This window comes from Podarcis vaucheri (assembly GCF_965113315.1).
Source record: "Podarcis vaucheri genome assembly, chromosome: 5".
Lineage (NCBI taxonomy): Eukaryota > Metazoa > Chordata > Lepidosauria > Squamata > Lacertidae > Podarcis > Podarcis vaucheri.
In genome coordinates this window covers 82,439,106-82,451,960 of record NC_138763.1, presented here as the reverse complement: position 1 = coordinate 82,451,960, position 12,855 = coordinate 82,439,106, and the positions used below count along the sequence as shown (strand labels likewise).

General features: G+C 43.1%; 1 long non-coding RNA gene across 5 annotated transcripts in view; it reads right to left on the bottom strand.

The window, feature by feature from the left end:
• LOC309532353 overlaps positions 1-12,855 on the bottom strand; it is a 32,353-nt gene that overhangs the window by 5,734 nt on the left and 13,764 nt on the right. For 4 of the 5 annotated variants that reach the window (XR_014219800.1, XR_014219801.1, XR_014219802.1 and 1 more), the window contains exons 1-2: positions 886-1,827; positions 320-407 (exon numbers count right to left, since the gene is read on the bottom strand). This is a non-coding gene — a long non-coding RNA (uncharacterized lncRNA). Of the gene's footprint in view, positions 1-319; positions 408-885; positions 1,828-12,855 lie in introns of those variants that run through there. The other variant, XR_014219799.1, reaches the window with a different exon arrangement.

The following is a 12,855-nucleotide window of genomic DNA, read 5'->3' as shown; positions in this document are numbered from 1 at the left end:
CTTTGCTTCTGCATCACAGTTGTGGTGCCCCCAACTCTCTGTGCCCAGTGTGACTGAACCAGTTGTGCTCCCCTAAATCCACCTCTGATGGGAGCTTTATATGTGTGGTGCAAATGTGGCTTATGACAGCTGAAATGCTGCAGAATTGGTATTAGCTGCTGATGTAAACAGACTTATGAACTGTATTACATAGTTATAGTGCCCATCAGGTTATGTGGGGTTGTTGTTAAGCTTTGAAAAGGAATCACACTCTACCACAGTCCAGGTCTGATCAGCGTAAGGCTTCCGCTGTCTCTAGTTCCTTGCAAAGATAACTTACCAGGGAGTTTCACAGGAGCTGTCCAAGGTACTCAATGCTTGACAGGGAAAGTGCCTGCGTCCATTGTGAGCCTCATGCCTCTACAGACCTGAACAAGTCAAAAGAAGAAAAAACCCCCATTAAATTGTGGGGTGATGCTGAGGAGCTATGCACACCCATTTCTTGCAGTAGGGGTAGCCTGGTTGTAGGGTTGAAACTCAATGGTAGAGCATCTGTTTTGCATGCAGAGACTTCTAGGTTCAATCTCCAGGTGCAGCTTGGAGAGACCCTCTCTGAGTTGCTGCTGGTTAGTGCAGAGACACTAGCCTAGATGGACCAGTCACCTGATAGCTTCCTATGGCAGCTTCCACCCACAATTCCCTGGCCAGAGGTGGCTTGCTTTGTAAATAAACATCTCCTAACCATCAAGTGCTGTTGAGAAAGCATCTTCAGCCAGCTCTAGAAACACTATCAGTATTCCCTAGGGAGAAAGAAAGTGATCCAAAAGGCAGCCATCTCTTCACTTGATCCAACACTAGAGGATTTCTGTGTTAATAGATAGAAAGTGGGGAGAGTACTCTTCTTACCTACTCTGCATGTATGCTAAATGGGTAGTTAATATGAATGGATGGAAAGAGTACACGCCTCCTGAAATCTTAACATTAGAGGATGGTAGAGCGATGCTCCCATCTGATTAAGCAACAGGATTCCATTGATGGTGTGGCACAAACTGATAGCAAACCTCAGAGACCAACATGAATTGTGCAGGAGATATCTGTGGGACAACAAATATGTTCTGTGAGATTGAAATCTATGCTCCACACAAAATAGCATCTGTAGTGTTACACTGGATGACTCTGTTATCTCCTGCCCTCTTGGGTACTCCTTGCTCCAGAGAATCTCCTACACGATAGTGGCATTATCTTGTTCCCGTAAAAGTAGTCAGCCTCACCATTGCCTGTGTGTCTGTATGTGAAAGAGAGAGGAAGAAATGGAAAAACAGAGTGCCCACAATATATCTTGATCAGATTATGTAAAATGATGGCAGTTCCATCGTCTACTTTTCAGATCTTATGATGTAATGTCCTGTTACAACATGCAGAGGTGTGTGTAATAAATGCCTAGATCAGCTCCCCCCCCTTTTCCTTTAGGAGTGAGGAAGGGGCTATGGCACAGAGGCTCAGTAAATTAGGTTGACTTAGAAAAAAATGGTTGCAGGTAAGTTTTATCATGAAAAAGTTAGTACATGGTTTCTACTGTCCCTCCAGATCAGCCTTGCCCTCCAGTTGCTTCCCTGTCCTAGGGGCTGAGGCTCCCCCATGTCTTTTGGGTAAAGAGATCTGCTGGGCATGAGATCCAGCAGAAAGGAGCTGACAGGCTGGAGGCAAATCTCCCTGCTTGGTTTCCTTTCCTGGCCAGCAATCTATCTCTGCTGTCAGAGATTTTTCTCTTCAAGTGGGGATATATTCCCTTCTATCCATTGAAAGGAGAGAGCTAATCATGCCACATGGGCATTGGGCTAGCCCTCTGCTTTTGAGGATGAGCTGCAGAACTTGGACCGTACTGTCTTATTGCTGTCCTCACCCACCAGGTTTGTAGATGTCCCCACAGGTTGTCAGCAGAAGCACTGAGCATTCTTATTGCTAGGTACAGAGATGCTGTAAATAACCAGTGGTGGTGGCTGGATATTGTTGTTGTTGTTGCAACCATTCATCTGTCTTGAGAAACAATGGAGTGCAACCCCGGGAGTGAAGTCAAAACTGCTGTGTTTGCAGCACTGAAATGACCTCTCTGGGGCACAAGCCCATGCCGTATTTATGGAGGTCCTGAGCTGCCTAGATGACAATACCCTGTTCTCAATCTCGCTCGTGTAGTTTAGCACCAGCTTGGCCACAGGAGTTGCTGGAAGGAGGTGTACAAGGCATCATCCAACTGTCTTAGGCACTCTACTCCAGATTTGTGTAGGGTTTACTCCTTAGCATTTTCTTCTCCAGAAGATATCCCACAAGACAGCGGAGGTTTGGGAGCAGAGTATTCCTTCTCCAAGGTGGGCTACCTTCCCAGGTTGACGAGCCCCATCTGCTTCCCACTACCCTCTGTATCATGTGCAGAAACTGCCTTCTTGACCATTGGACCCACTATAGGCCTTGTCCACTCAATCCATCAGAGCCTGTCTTCACATGCAGGGGAAGTCCCTGACTCACCAAGGGTTTGAGACCATTGGCTACCCTCACCTGGTTTAGCCAGCCAGTCAAAGCCATTCCTGGACTGTGACCGCTGTCATACGCTGACAGCTTCTGGAAGCCACAGGTGAGAGCTAAATGCAGGGTAGAGACCAAAGGTGTACAAACTTCCTCAGAAGGAGGACATGTCCCCTATCCTCTCCCCTAACACTCCATACACACCTGATGTACACCATCAGGATCATGCTTCCCAGTAATGCTTGATCTCCCAAAGGATTCATGTGTACTTTTGAATAAAGAACAACAACGCTGATTGTCATGGTATACTACTTTGAGTCAAATGTATAGGATAGTAGCCTGAGACGCTTTTCCTTCTTAGTTTAGGGTGTGGAGGGAGCATCTTACTTACGGAAAAGTCAATTGACAGATATATCTGTTTTTCCCTTTGAGAGGAAAAGGTATTTGTCTGGTTTTTCTCCTCCATACTAATATGGTCTGAGTATAAGAAATAGCCCAGCCCAGCAACAAATACAATCCACGGGTCTTCCACTCATTTGTGTTAGCTCTTAGGCGGGAAGCGTCTGTGCTTGTGAAAGGGGAGCATGATGATGAGCCATTAAGCCAGCTGCAGATAATGATGCTTATACAAACTGCAACAATCGTTTTGATCACTGCGCTGTGAAAACCACATAGGTGGAAATATCCATAGCTATGCTTTTACCTCTCTGTCTACACATACACGCCAGCAAGCTCTGTTTCCCATGAAAGGTCATTTTGCCTAAAGCATTTCTTGATTTCTCGAGCGGGTGAAAAATAATCATGCACTTAGCAGGGATGTGATCCTTGCAAGATGAGATTTCCAAAGATGGCTGTGACAATCACAGCCTGTGTCTTCCAGGCATTTTGCACACATTAAGCCTCTGCCACAGCTAAGCAAACCAGTTTGCGCAAAGAAAGAAAAGAAATCGCCCAGACTATGTTGTCACTCACTCTTCACTATCAGGCTGCAGCTGAAATGGGCACAGAAGGCCAAACTCTCAGTTTGATTCGGAATTGGGCTCAGCTAAAGCTCTTTTTAACGGGACGCGGGTGGCGCTGTGGGCTAAGCCTCAATGCCTAGGGCTTGCCGATCGAAAGGTCGGCGGTTCGAATCCCCGCGGCGGGGTGCGCTCCCGCTGTTCGGTCCCAGCGCCTGCCCACCTAGCAGTTCGAAAGCACCCCCGGGGGCAAGTAGATAAATAGGTACCGCTTACCAGCGGGAAGGTAAACGGCGTTCCGTGTGCGGCTCTGGCTCGCCAGATGCAGCTTTGTCACGCTGGCCACGTGACCCGGAAGTGTCCCCGGACAGCGCTGGCCCCCGGCCAATAAATGTGAGATGGGCGCACAAACCCCACAGTCTGTCAAGACTGGCCCGTTCGGGCAGGGGTACCTTTACCTTTACCTTTAAAGCTCTTTTTACATGTTAAATACGCAAAGGTGGCTTCAAGTGATTATTGGGCATCTGGGCTGCACCACTGCCCCTGCCTCCAAGGGCACACAATGTCATGCAGCTGCTTTGGACACACATTGAACAGTGGTGAAGCATATGCTCATAGACTTTCCACATGAGGTGGGGCCCTCTAGTGTAATCTTCACTCCTGCAGACATTCACAGTACACGGACATTGGAGGCAGGGCCATTGAAGCTTTATAATTTGAGTGGCAGGAGCAGTGGTGTGGCTCTGTTTCCCCTTCATCATGGGGTTTCCTCTCATGTGTGAAGGGTGTTTAAGGCTCTGATCTGGAGTGCACTTACTAGGCAGCAAACTGCATTGAGCTCAATGGGACAGTTATCCAAGCGAACAAGTTGTTTTTTCTTCCAGAAAAATGTTTCTGGTTTCCTCCCCAAGCACACTTCCAAAATCCAGAAACTCTATTGCATTCTCAACAAAATTATTGGTAGCATGAGGGGACCTTTATGTGTCTCTCTTTTGTTTTCATTCTTAATTATAAACGCTGTAAAATGACTACGTACACATTCAATAAAGCAAAGAATACAACACATTGCAGTTCCAAAGCAGCTCAAAAAACCATCCACAGTGTGTTGAGTAAAACCCAAGAAAATAAAATAGTTTTTTAATCACCTGCCTATATTATATGAAGCTGGTGCTAGGCAAATGTCATTTTACATGGTCTTAAAACACTTGCAGTCCTTTATGTGTCTCTCAATCCCATTGATAATAATAATAATAATAATAATAATAATAATAATAATAATAATAAATTTATTATTTATACCCAGCCCATCTGGCTGGGCTTCCCCAGCCACTCTGGGCGGCTTCCAAAAGAATATTAAAATACTATAATACATCAAACATTAAAAGCTTCCCGAAACAGGGCTGCCTTCAGATGTCTTTTAAAAGCCTGGTAGTTGTTGTTCTCTTTGACATCTGGTGGGAGGGTGTTCCACAGGGTAGGCGCCACTACCGAGAAGGCCCTCTGCCTGGTTCCCTGTAACTTGGCTTCTCGCAGTGAGGGAACCGCCAGAAGGTGCTGGATCTCAGTGTCCGGGTAGAATGATGGGGGTGGAGAAGCTCCTTCAGATATACTGGAGCCTCTGTCCTCACAGTGCCACCTTCCCTTCACGCAAAACACACCTAGCAGTGAAGGCAACCAGGAGGCCTCCCTGTGAGGCTTCTCTTTCCCTTTGGTACCTGGTTAAATGAAATGGCAGGGTGCTACGCTGGAGATCCCAGTTCATGCAATTTCCCAGGACATCTGAGTAGTAAGAATCTGAGACACCCTGGGAGCGATACATCCGAAGACTCTGTGTATATGGAATACTGCTAAGCATGCTCATAAGTGTCCTGGATGCAAGGTTTCCAGGAACATGCACTTCCAGGATGCCTAATAGCCCTATTTAAAAACTTAGGTACCCAGGAAAACATCTTCCAGAGCTCCTTGCGCATGTTTAGAATTTGGTTTCCATTCTAAGCCAGGGAAGGATTTCTCATTAAAATTGCACTCTATTTAATGAGTGGGCCTAGTTTGTCTAGGACAAGGGTGCAGAATCTGTGGCTCTACAGACACTGCTGGACTAAAACTCCCATCATCCCAGGCCATTGTGTATACTAGCTGGGGCTGATGCAAGTTGGAGTCCAATCACATCCTAAGTGCCCCAGGTTTCTCATATCTTGTCTAGGAGCTTCATAAATCCCTTGTAACAGAGCAGGTGAGATAACGTGGGCCATGACATGGGCCACAGAAGCCATGACTTCAAAGCTGTCCCTTTGATATTTTAGTGGCACAGTAATAGAACAAGCAAGGTTCATGGCAGCGCTTGTGTAGCCCCCATGATAGTTTTCTTGTCTGTTTTCTTTTTTAGGGAAAATGCTCATGCAAAGGAGAAAGATGAAGCAATTGTGCTTTTGAGTTTCTTTTAAGAGTCAGCCTCCTTGAGCTATTTCTACAGCCACACAAGGCTTCTGGAAACTGAAGAGTGCCAATCCAGATGTGTAGGGGTTCAACTTTGCAAATATTAACATGACCTCTGAAAAGGTGCTCCCTTTTGCAACTTCCTTCTGGGAGGGAGTCTGGAACAGTGTGCAGAATTGTTCGTGGTGGAAGGGAAGGAAATGCATTGGCTCACTGCCAAATAAAACAAGGCTGGTACTCTTTGTAACCACTGCAGAAATACAGGCACTTCAGCCAGGTGGTTTCAGCAATAGATGAATATGTTCCCTCTTATCCCCTCTTATTCAAAGAGAGGGCTTTGTTCACAACGTGTTCCCTTATTGGCTGAGATCACACAAAGAAGACAAACTGTGCATAGAGGCAAAGCAGTACTTCTGAACAGCTAGCAAATATGTACATTTGATGTCAGGCATTGTGGGACCTCTGGAAGCCCCACTGTCAAGACATTTTATCAAAAAAACATATCATCCTTAATCTCCCCCGTTTTCCCCCTCCCCATTAGGTACCCCTTCCGACTTCCCTCAGCTCCTCTCTCTGGTTTATCAACAAATGTTATTTTCTGCATGTTACAAAATTGTATAGATCCTTAATTTATCTAACTAGCTATTGTCAATAAAAAGTTTGTAAGTGTTTATTCAAAACCTGCCAAGGAGTCCAGTTCATTTTGTTGTTTCTTTAAGTACTTTGTAAAAGGTTCCCATTCATTTCTAAAGTCACAGTTATACTTGTCCTGTAGTTTGTGTGTCCATTTTGACAATTCTGTGTAGTCCATCAGTTTCTCTTGCCATAGTTCTTTTCCTCGTTCTTCTATCTTTGTGCTATTAAGACTCTTGCCACCGTTGTCGTATACATGAAGATATCTTTCAATTTCCTTGGCAGGTCTTTTCCTACAATCCTAGCATAAATGCTTCGGGGTTTTTTAACAAATGTTAGATGGAACATTTTCTTCAATTCATTGTATATCATTTCCCAAAACTTTTAAATTTCATTACAATCCTACCACATATGGTAAAAGGTCCCTTCCTTTTCTTTACACTTCCAGCACGCATTTGAACTGGTTTTATACATTCTTCCTAGCTGCACTGGTGTTATATACCATCTATACATCACCTTCATATAATTTTCTTTCAACAAGGAACAATCTGTAAATTTTAAGTCAGTTTTCCATAAACTTTCCCAGTCTTCCAACATAATATTATGCCCTATATCTTGTGCCCATTTAATCATAACTGATTTCACCCCGTCGTCTTTCCTCTCCCATTCTAGCAGGATGCTATATGCACCCTTCAATAATTTAACTTTCCCTTCTACCACTTCCCTTTGAAACTTGGATATTGTATAACTGAATCCTTACTGTCTTCTTTGCATGTTTCATGTAATTGTCGATAGTGCAACCGACTCTGAAAATGATCTTTTATCTCACCATAATCTCTTAATTTCCATTTTCTGTCTTGGTCCTTTAACAAGTCAGCATATGTAAGCCATTTTCCTTTCTTTCCAAGTGGTTTGAGCAGTAACGCTTCATGTGGTGAAAGCCACCAAGGAGTATTTTGCTCTAGCAAGTCTTTGTATCTCTCCCATACTCTCATTAGTGATTTCCTAATTATATGGCTGTAAAAACTTCTGTGTACCTTTCCTTTCCCATAGCTTCTGGTTCATTTATGACTGGGCTACTGAAGAGAGGCTAACCCGCTCATGAGCTTAAGTGAAGGCTCAGGTTGTAAAAATGCTCAACTCAGTGCAGAACCTAGGTCAAGAACTACAAAGCAACGGGCCAGCCTGGCAGCTTCCTGTAGCAGAAATAGCAGGGCTTTGAATTCTCCGAGACTTCCTGACCTCCTTTGTGGCAGAAAAAGGGTAGCTGGGGCTTACTGCTATTTCCAATCATCAAAAATAACACAGAAGAAAAATGTCTACAAAAATGTGTGTGTGAGAGAGAGTCACCCCAATTGGTGGTATTTTTACATCTGCTAGTAAAACAAAGGGATGGGATGGTAGTAGGGAGAAATAACAGAGTCTTTGGAAGAAGCAGGAGACCTTTTAGCAACTGGTGGTGGTAGAGATCAAGGAGTGAAGGTCAGAGGCAGGGGTATATTGAGAATAAGACTGGGGAGATGAGGGGAAAGGGTATGGAAGACTTTGAAAGCAAGGACAAGGACCTTGTACTATAGCAGCGTTTCTCAAACTTGGGTCTACAGTTTTGAACTACAGTTTTTGAACTACAGTTCCCATCATCCCTGGCAACTGGTCCTGCTAGCTAGGGATGATGGGAGTTGTAGTCCCAAAACAGCTGGAGACCCATGTTTAGAAAACACTGTACCACAGGGATAGCCAGGATGGTGCCTCCCAGCTGTTGTATTACAAACTCCCATGAGCCCCAGCCAGCATGGTCTATGGGCAGGATTTATGGGAGTCATAGTCCAACAATATCTAGAGGCCCTCATTGGTGATTTCTGTTGTACTTGGATCCAGAAGCAGTCAGGAAACCAGTGCAGGGATTTATTCAGGGCCAGAGGGATCAGAGGGAGATGGATGATTTTAGCATGAGAGGGCTGGATAATCAAAAGGGAAGCAAGACAAGAGAATGGAAGTCAAGGGAGGAGAAACTTGCAGTAGACTAAATGAGAGCAGAGCTCTTGCTGATGGGGCAGAGATGCAAGGCCATATTCTTGTCAATGCTTTGGAGGAAGATGCAACATTGCTTGTTGAAAGGTTGATTGTGAGGAACACAGGAGACAGAGGTTGAAAATAAAGCCAAGCTACATGTTGAACAGGGTGGGTGGTAACATGGCTGGTGAATAAAGGGAACAGGTTCATCTCTGTGGTGGTCGCTGCTTATGAAATTCTCACCTGACACCTACATTGCTATCTATTCAGTTGAATACCATTTATTCTTCCAGGCTTTTTAAATGTTTAAACTCATTGCTGCTAGCTTTTAATCTCCTCCTTTATTTTTATTGTTTTTTAGAGTTGCTAATGTTTTCTGTTATGAAATTTGTTCTATTCTTTTATTGCATAAGCTGCCTTGATGCTTATTTTGCAAAGTAGCATAGAATAATATTAAAACAACACAAACAATTATCCTTTCCTTCTCTTTGGCTTCTCCTACTACTTGCTTACACCCCCTAATGCTGACAGCTTAAAAATAAATGTGTTATGTAAAATATAAAATAAAAGCAACTTTCCAATCAAGATTCTGCCTTCCCATTCCATCTTGTCCCATTGAAATGAAAAGGCCACACTCCCCTGATCTCATGCACTCCGAATAACCTATCAAATAACCCCTCAAATCTACCCAAACTCTTTCTCTTCCAGAGGGGAAGCCCTGTTGTGCTAATGGGAGTCCTTGCACTGGCTTCTGCTAAGGCACCAGCTGGTTGAATCTGGTCCTAAGTATTAAAGAGCCAGAGTAGCACAGCGACAAGAATGTTGGACTTGAATTGGGGAGAACAAGGTTAACATGGTAAAAAGGTAAAGGGACCCCTGACCATTAGGTCCAGTCGTGACCGACTCTGGGGTTGTGGCGTTCACCTTGCTTTATTGTTTGAGAGAGCCGGTGTACAGCTTCCGGGTCATGTGGCCAGCATGACTAAGCCACTTCTGATGAACCAGAGCAGAGCATGGAAACGCCGTTTACCTTCCCGCCAGAGTGGTACCTATTTATCTACTTGCACTTTGAAGTGCTTTCGAACTGCTAGGTGGGCAGGAGGAGGGTCCGAGCAACGGGAGCTCACCCCGTCATGGGGATTCGAACCACCAACCTTCTGATCGGCAAGCCCTAGGCTCAGTGGTTTAACCCACAGGTTAGCCATAAATCTGACTGGTTGATTTTGAGCAAATCACCATCTCTCTTGAGTTCTGTGTGAGATAAACAGGAGTCTGGGGATAGACATCAAGCATGCTGCCATCAGACATCAAGTATGCTGCAGGATAAAACTAACAAGGTAACACATAAATTGAAAAAATCACTTTTAAAAAAAAAAAATCACACATTCTTAGAAATGTAAATATTTTTACAGTTAGGAGGTAGGAATAATTGTTTCTCTATTTCTGCCTTTCCTTCCATTATCAGGAAGTACCAAAAGCATATTTTGTCATCAAGGGACAAAGCTGAAAATAATGTGAATAGTTGGGCCTCTGGTGATAATTCGCTTCCAATTCTTCTTGTGAATTTTAGCCCTTCATACCAGGCAAGAGCTTAACTATAGTGCTTTGCTTCAGAGATGTTCAGGAGCAATGGAGCATGCCAGACTATATTGGAAATTGGAACTCGGCTGTTGGCCTCTTTCTTCTTTTTCTTTTTTCCCCCTTTTCCCCTCCTGACGCTCGTCCTATTCAAACAGTAAATTTACTATCTAATCACAAGTTGCCATGTCATTCTAAACAGACTAATGCAGGGGCTTCAAGCGATGTATAAAATCATCTAACAAGACTGGCAGCCACTAAAATTACCCTGTGTTTACTTTGTCATTACTGAGGCAGCCTTTGATTCTGAAGAATTAGAAGCCTTATTTGCAGTTCAGCACCTCTTGGCGTGAACAGCTACAGAAGGTGCACAGCAATTGAGGTGTGGGTGAGGAATGGATCTCTCCGGTGGAGAGGGTTAAATCTGGATTCTGGAAAGTGAGCCTTGCTGTTGTGCTGATTGCTTGACCAGGTTTTTGAAATGCAAGGCGATGCTTATTCTCAACAACCTTGCACAAGATCATATGTGTCCCTGGCATGCGGCTGAAAGTGAATATATGGCACCTGAACAGGAATCCTTATTCACTCACGAAGGTGAATAATTTTTCATGCTCATTATTTTACTCTGCCCAGCAGTATGTAGCGCTGCAAGACGAAACAGGAAAGATTCACACCCATCTGGCTACTATTAAAGATGAACTAATGAAGAATTTTCCACCAGGAAGTGACCTTGTAGCTAGACTTCCACATAAAAGTAGGTTCATGAGAGTGGACGTACATGAGTTATGAAAACCCAAGGCTTACTAAATACAAGTTAGCACATTTTTATCATAATATCATTCCACAAGGAACTCTACGAAGACCCCATTGCCTTTCCCTCCACACACTGACATGGGACCCCTTCCTCAAGGTCGAGCTTCTTGGAATTGTGCATGAATGAATACAGGTACGGCAAATCACCTGGGTCATTCTTGCCTAACCAGCACCCTCCCGACGGATGGGTGATGCTTATTGGATGGGGAAGTCACATGTAATTCACCTTGCGCACATGGTTATTTACTGATTAATACATACTCCCCTAGTGGACTGAGATGGAGACTAAAGAGGTTTCCTCTTTTTTTGGTGTAGAAAATTGCCAGACCATTTCATCTTTTCTTTTTTTCAATTTCACAATATAAATAAGTATTTTGTTTTGGTAACGAGAAAGAAATGAAAATTTGAATCAACGACTGAGACTGGTTACAAAAGAGAAACAAAGAATAATGAATGGGGCGTGTCTCTGTTATCCTATTCATACCCATTCAGCATTCGTTGGTGGAGGTTATTTTCTCAGAAGTCTCTCAAGAGCTTTATCCAGTTTGACCTGAAGTCTTACATATTAAGGGGTGCAGGACAGGACTTGGCTTTGGAAAAACGCATTGTGGGAGAAAGATATCTAATAAAAGTGATTGTGAAATCTTGTATACAATTTCATGAGAATAAATTCTAATTAGTTCAATGGCTTGGGCTGACTTCTGAGTAGAGTAGACGCATAAAGGATTGCATTGGGAATGTGTTCCTTTAAGAATATTGCATAAGCCTGAGCACTGACTTAAAAACACATTTAATTTTTAACAGAATGACACGTTACTCTCTATTACATGAAATAAATCAAGCCTGTATAAAAGATGCATAGGCTGACATTTCCCTACAAGATTAGTATTTGCATGACAAAAGCCAGCAGCAGTGGCAAAAAATAAACATTACAAAACTGATGTTGAGAGGAATACACACACACACACACACACACACACACACACACAATTGACACAAAGCAGCAATTTTAGACAAAATGAGGTTTTCCCCTATCACTCAACCATCAATTACCAGTTTCCAATTAAGTCTTCCCATCAAGAAAACAGTTTTTATCATTATTTTTTTCTGATATGTCAAAGCAAACATTTGTTTGTTGACCAAACTTCAGCATCTTAGATAGAGAAATACCGGTACTTTACAATGAATCCAAATGCATAATCAAACATTCACTTCAAATTTCACTTTAAACAAAAATTGTTCACAACAGAGATGAGCTATTCCATCCTCTGCAAATAAAATTCTATCACCTTTTAAAATAGAATTTCTATGGATGGCTCACCTCAGCAGGGGAGCTTAACCAAACATTTACATGGGCTTTATCATCATCACCACCCTCACTCATTGCATCACAGTATAAACTATTGTTTCAACTGGCCATCTACACCAATAGAATATGCCTAGTTCTAAAAGTGGCAGAAGGTGGAAAGACACTATGAAGAAGCTCCTTATAGCCCTATAATATCATACCATTAGCTGATAGAGTTTGGGGTTGTTCGCATAATTCCCCTAAAAGGTAATTTAAAAAACCACAATGGCATGTGATTTCTTTCTTTACTTTCCTCATTGAGTGGCTTTAAATACTTCAATAGGAATACTGGATTTATTTGACAGCGACAAATGGATTTGTCATTCAGAAACATACCAGAAAGTAACAAAGGTAGCTAAAAATCTATTATTGCACTGACTGACATACGAGGAGATTATTATTGAGTGTTGCAGCTGTAAGTTAACATTATGTACCTAATAGGAAAGGTCTAGTTTAGAACCACAAAAGCCAAGAAAAATAACCCTGAACTTTGGAAGTAATTGTGGCTTTTGGATTTCTCCCCCCTGAACCAACACAGATTTTGATCTGTGTGTAATTTTTAGTTTCCATTTATGT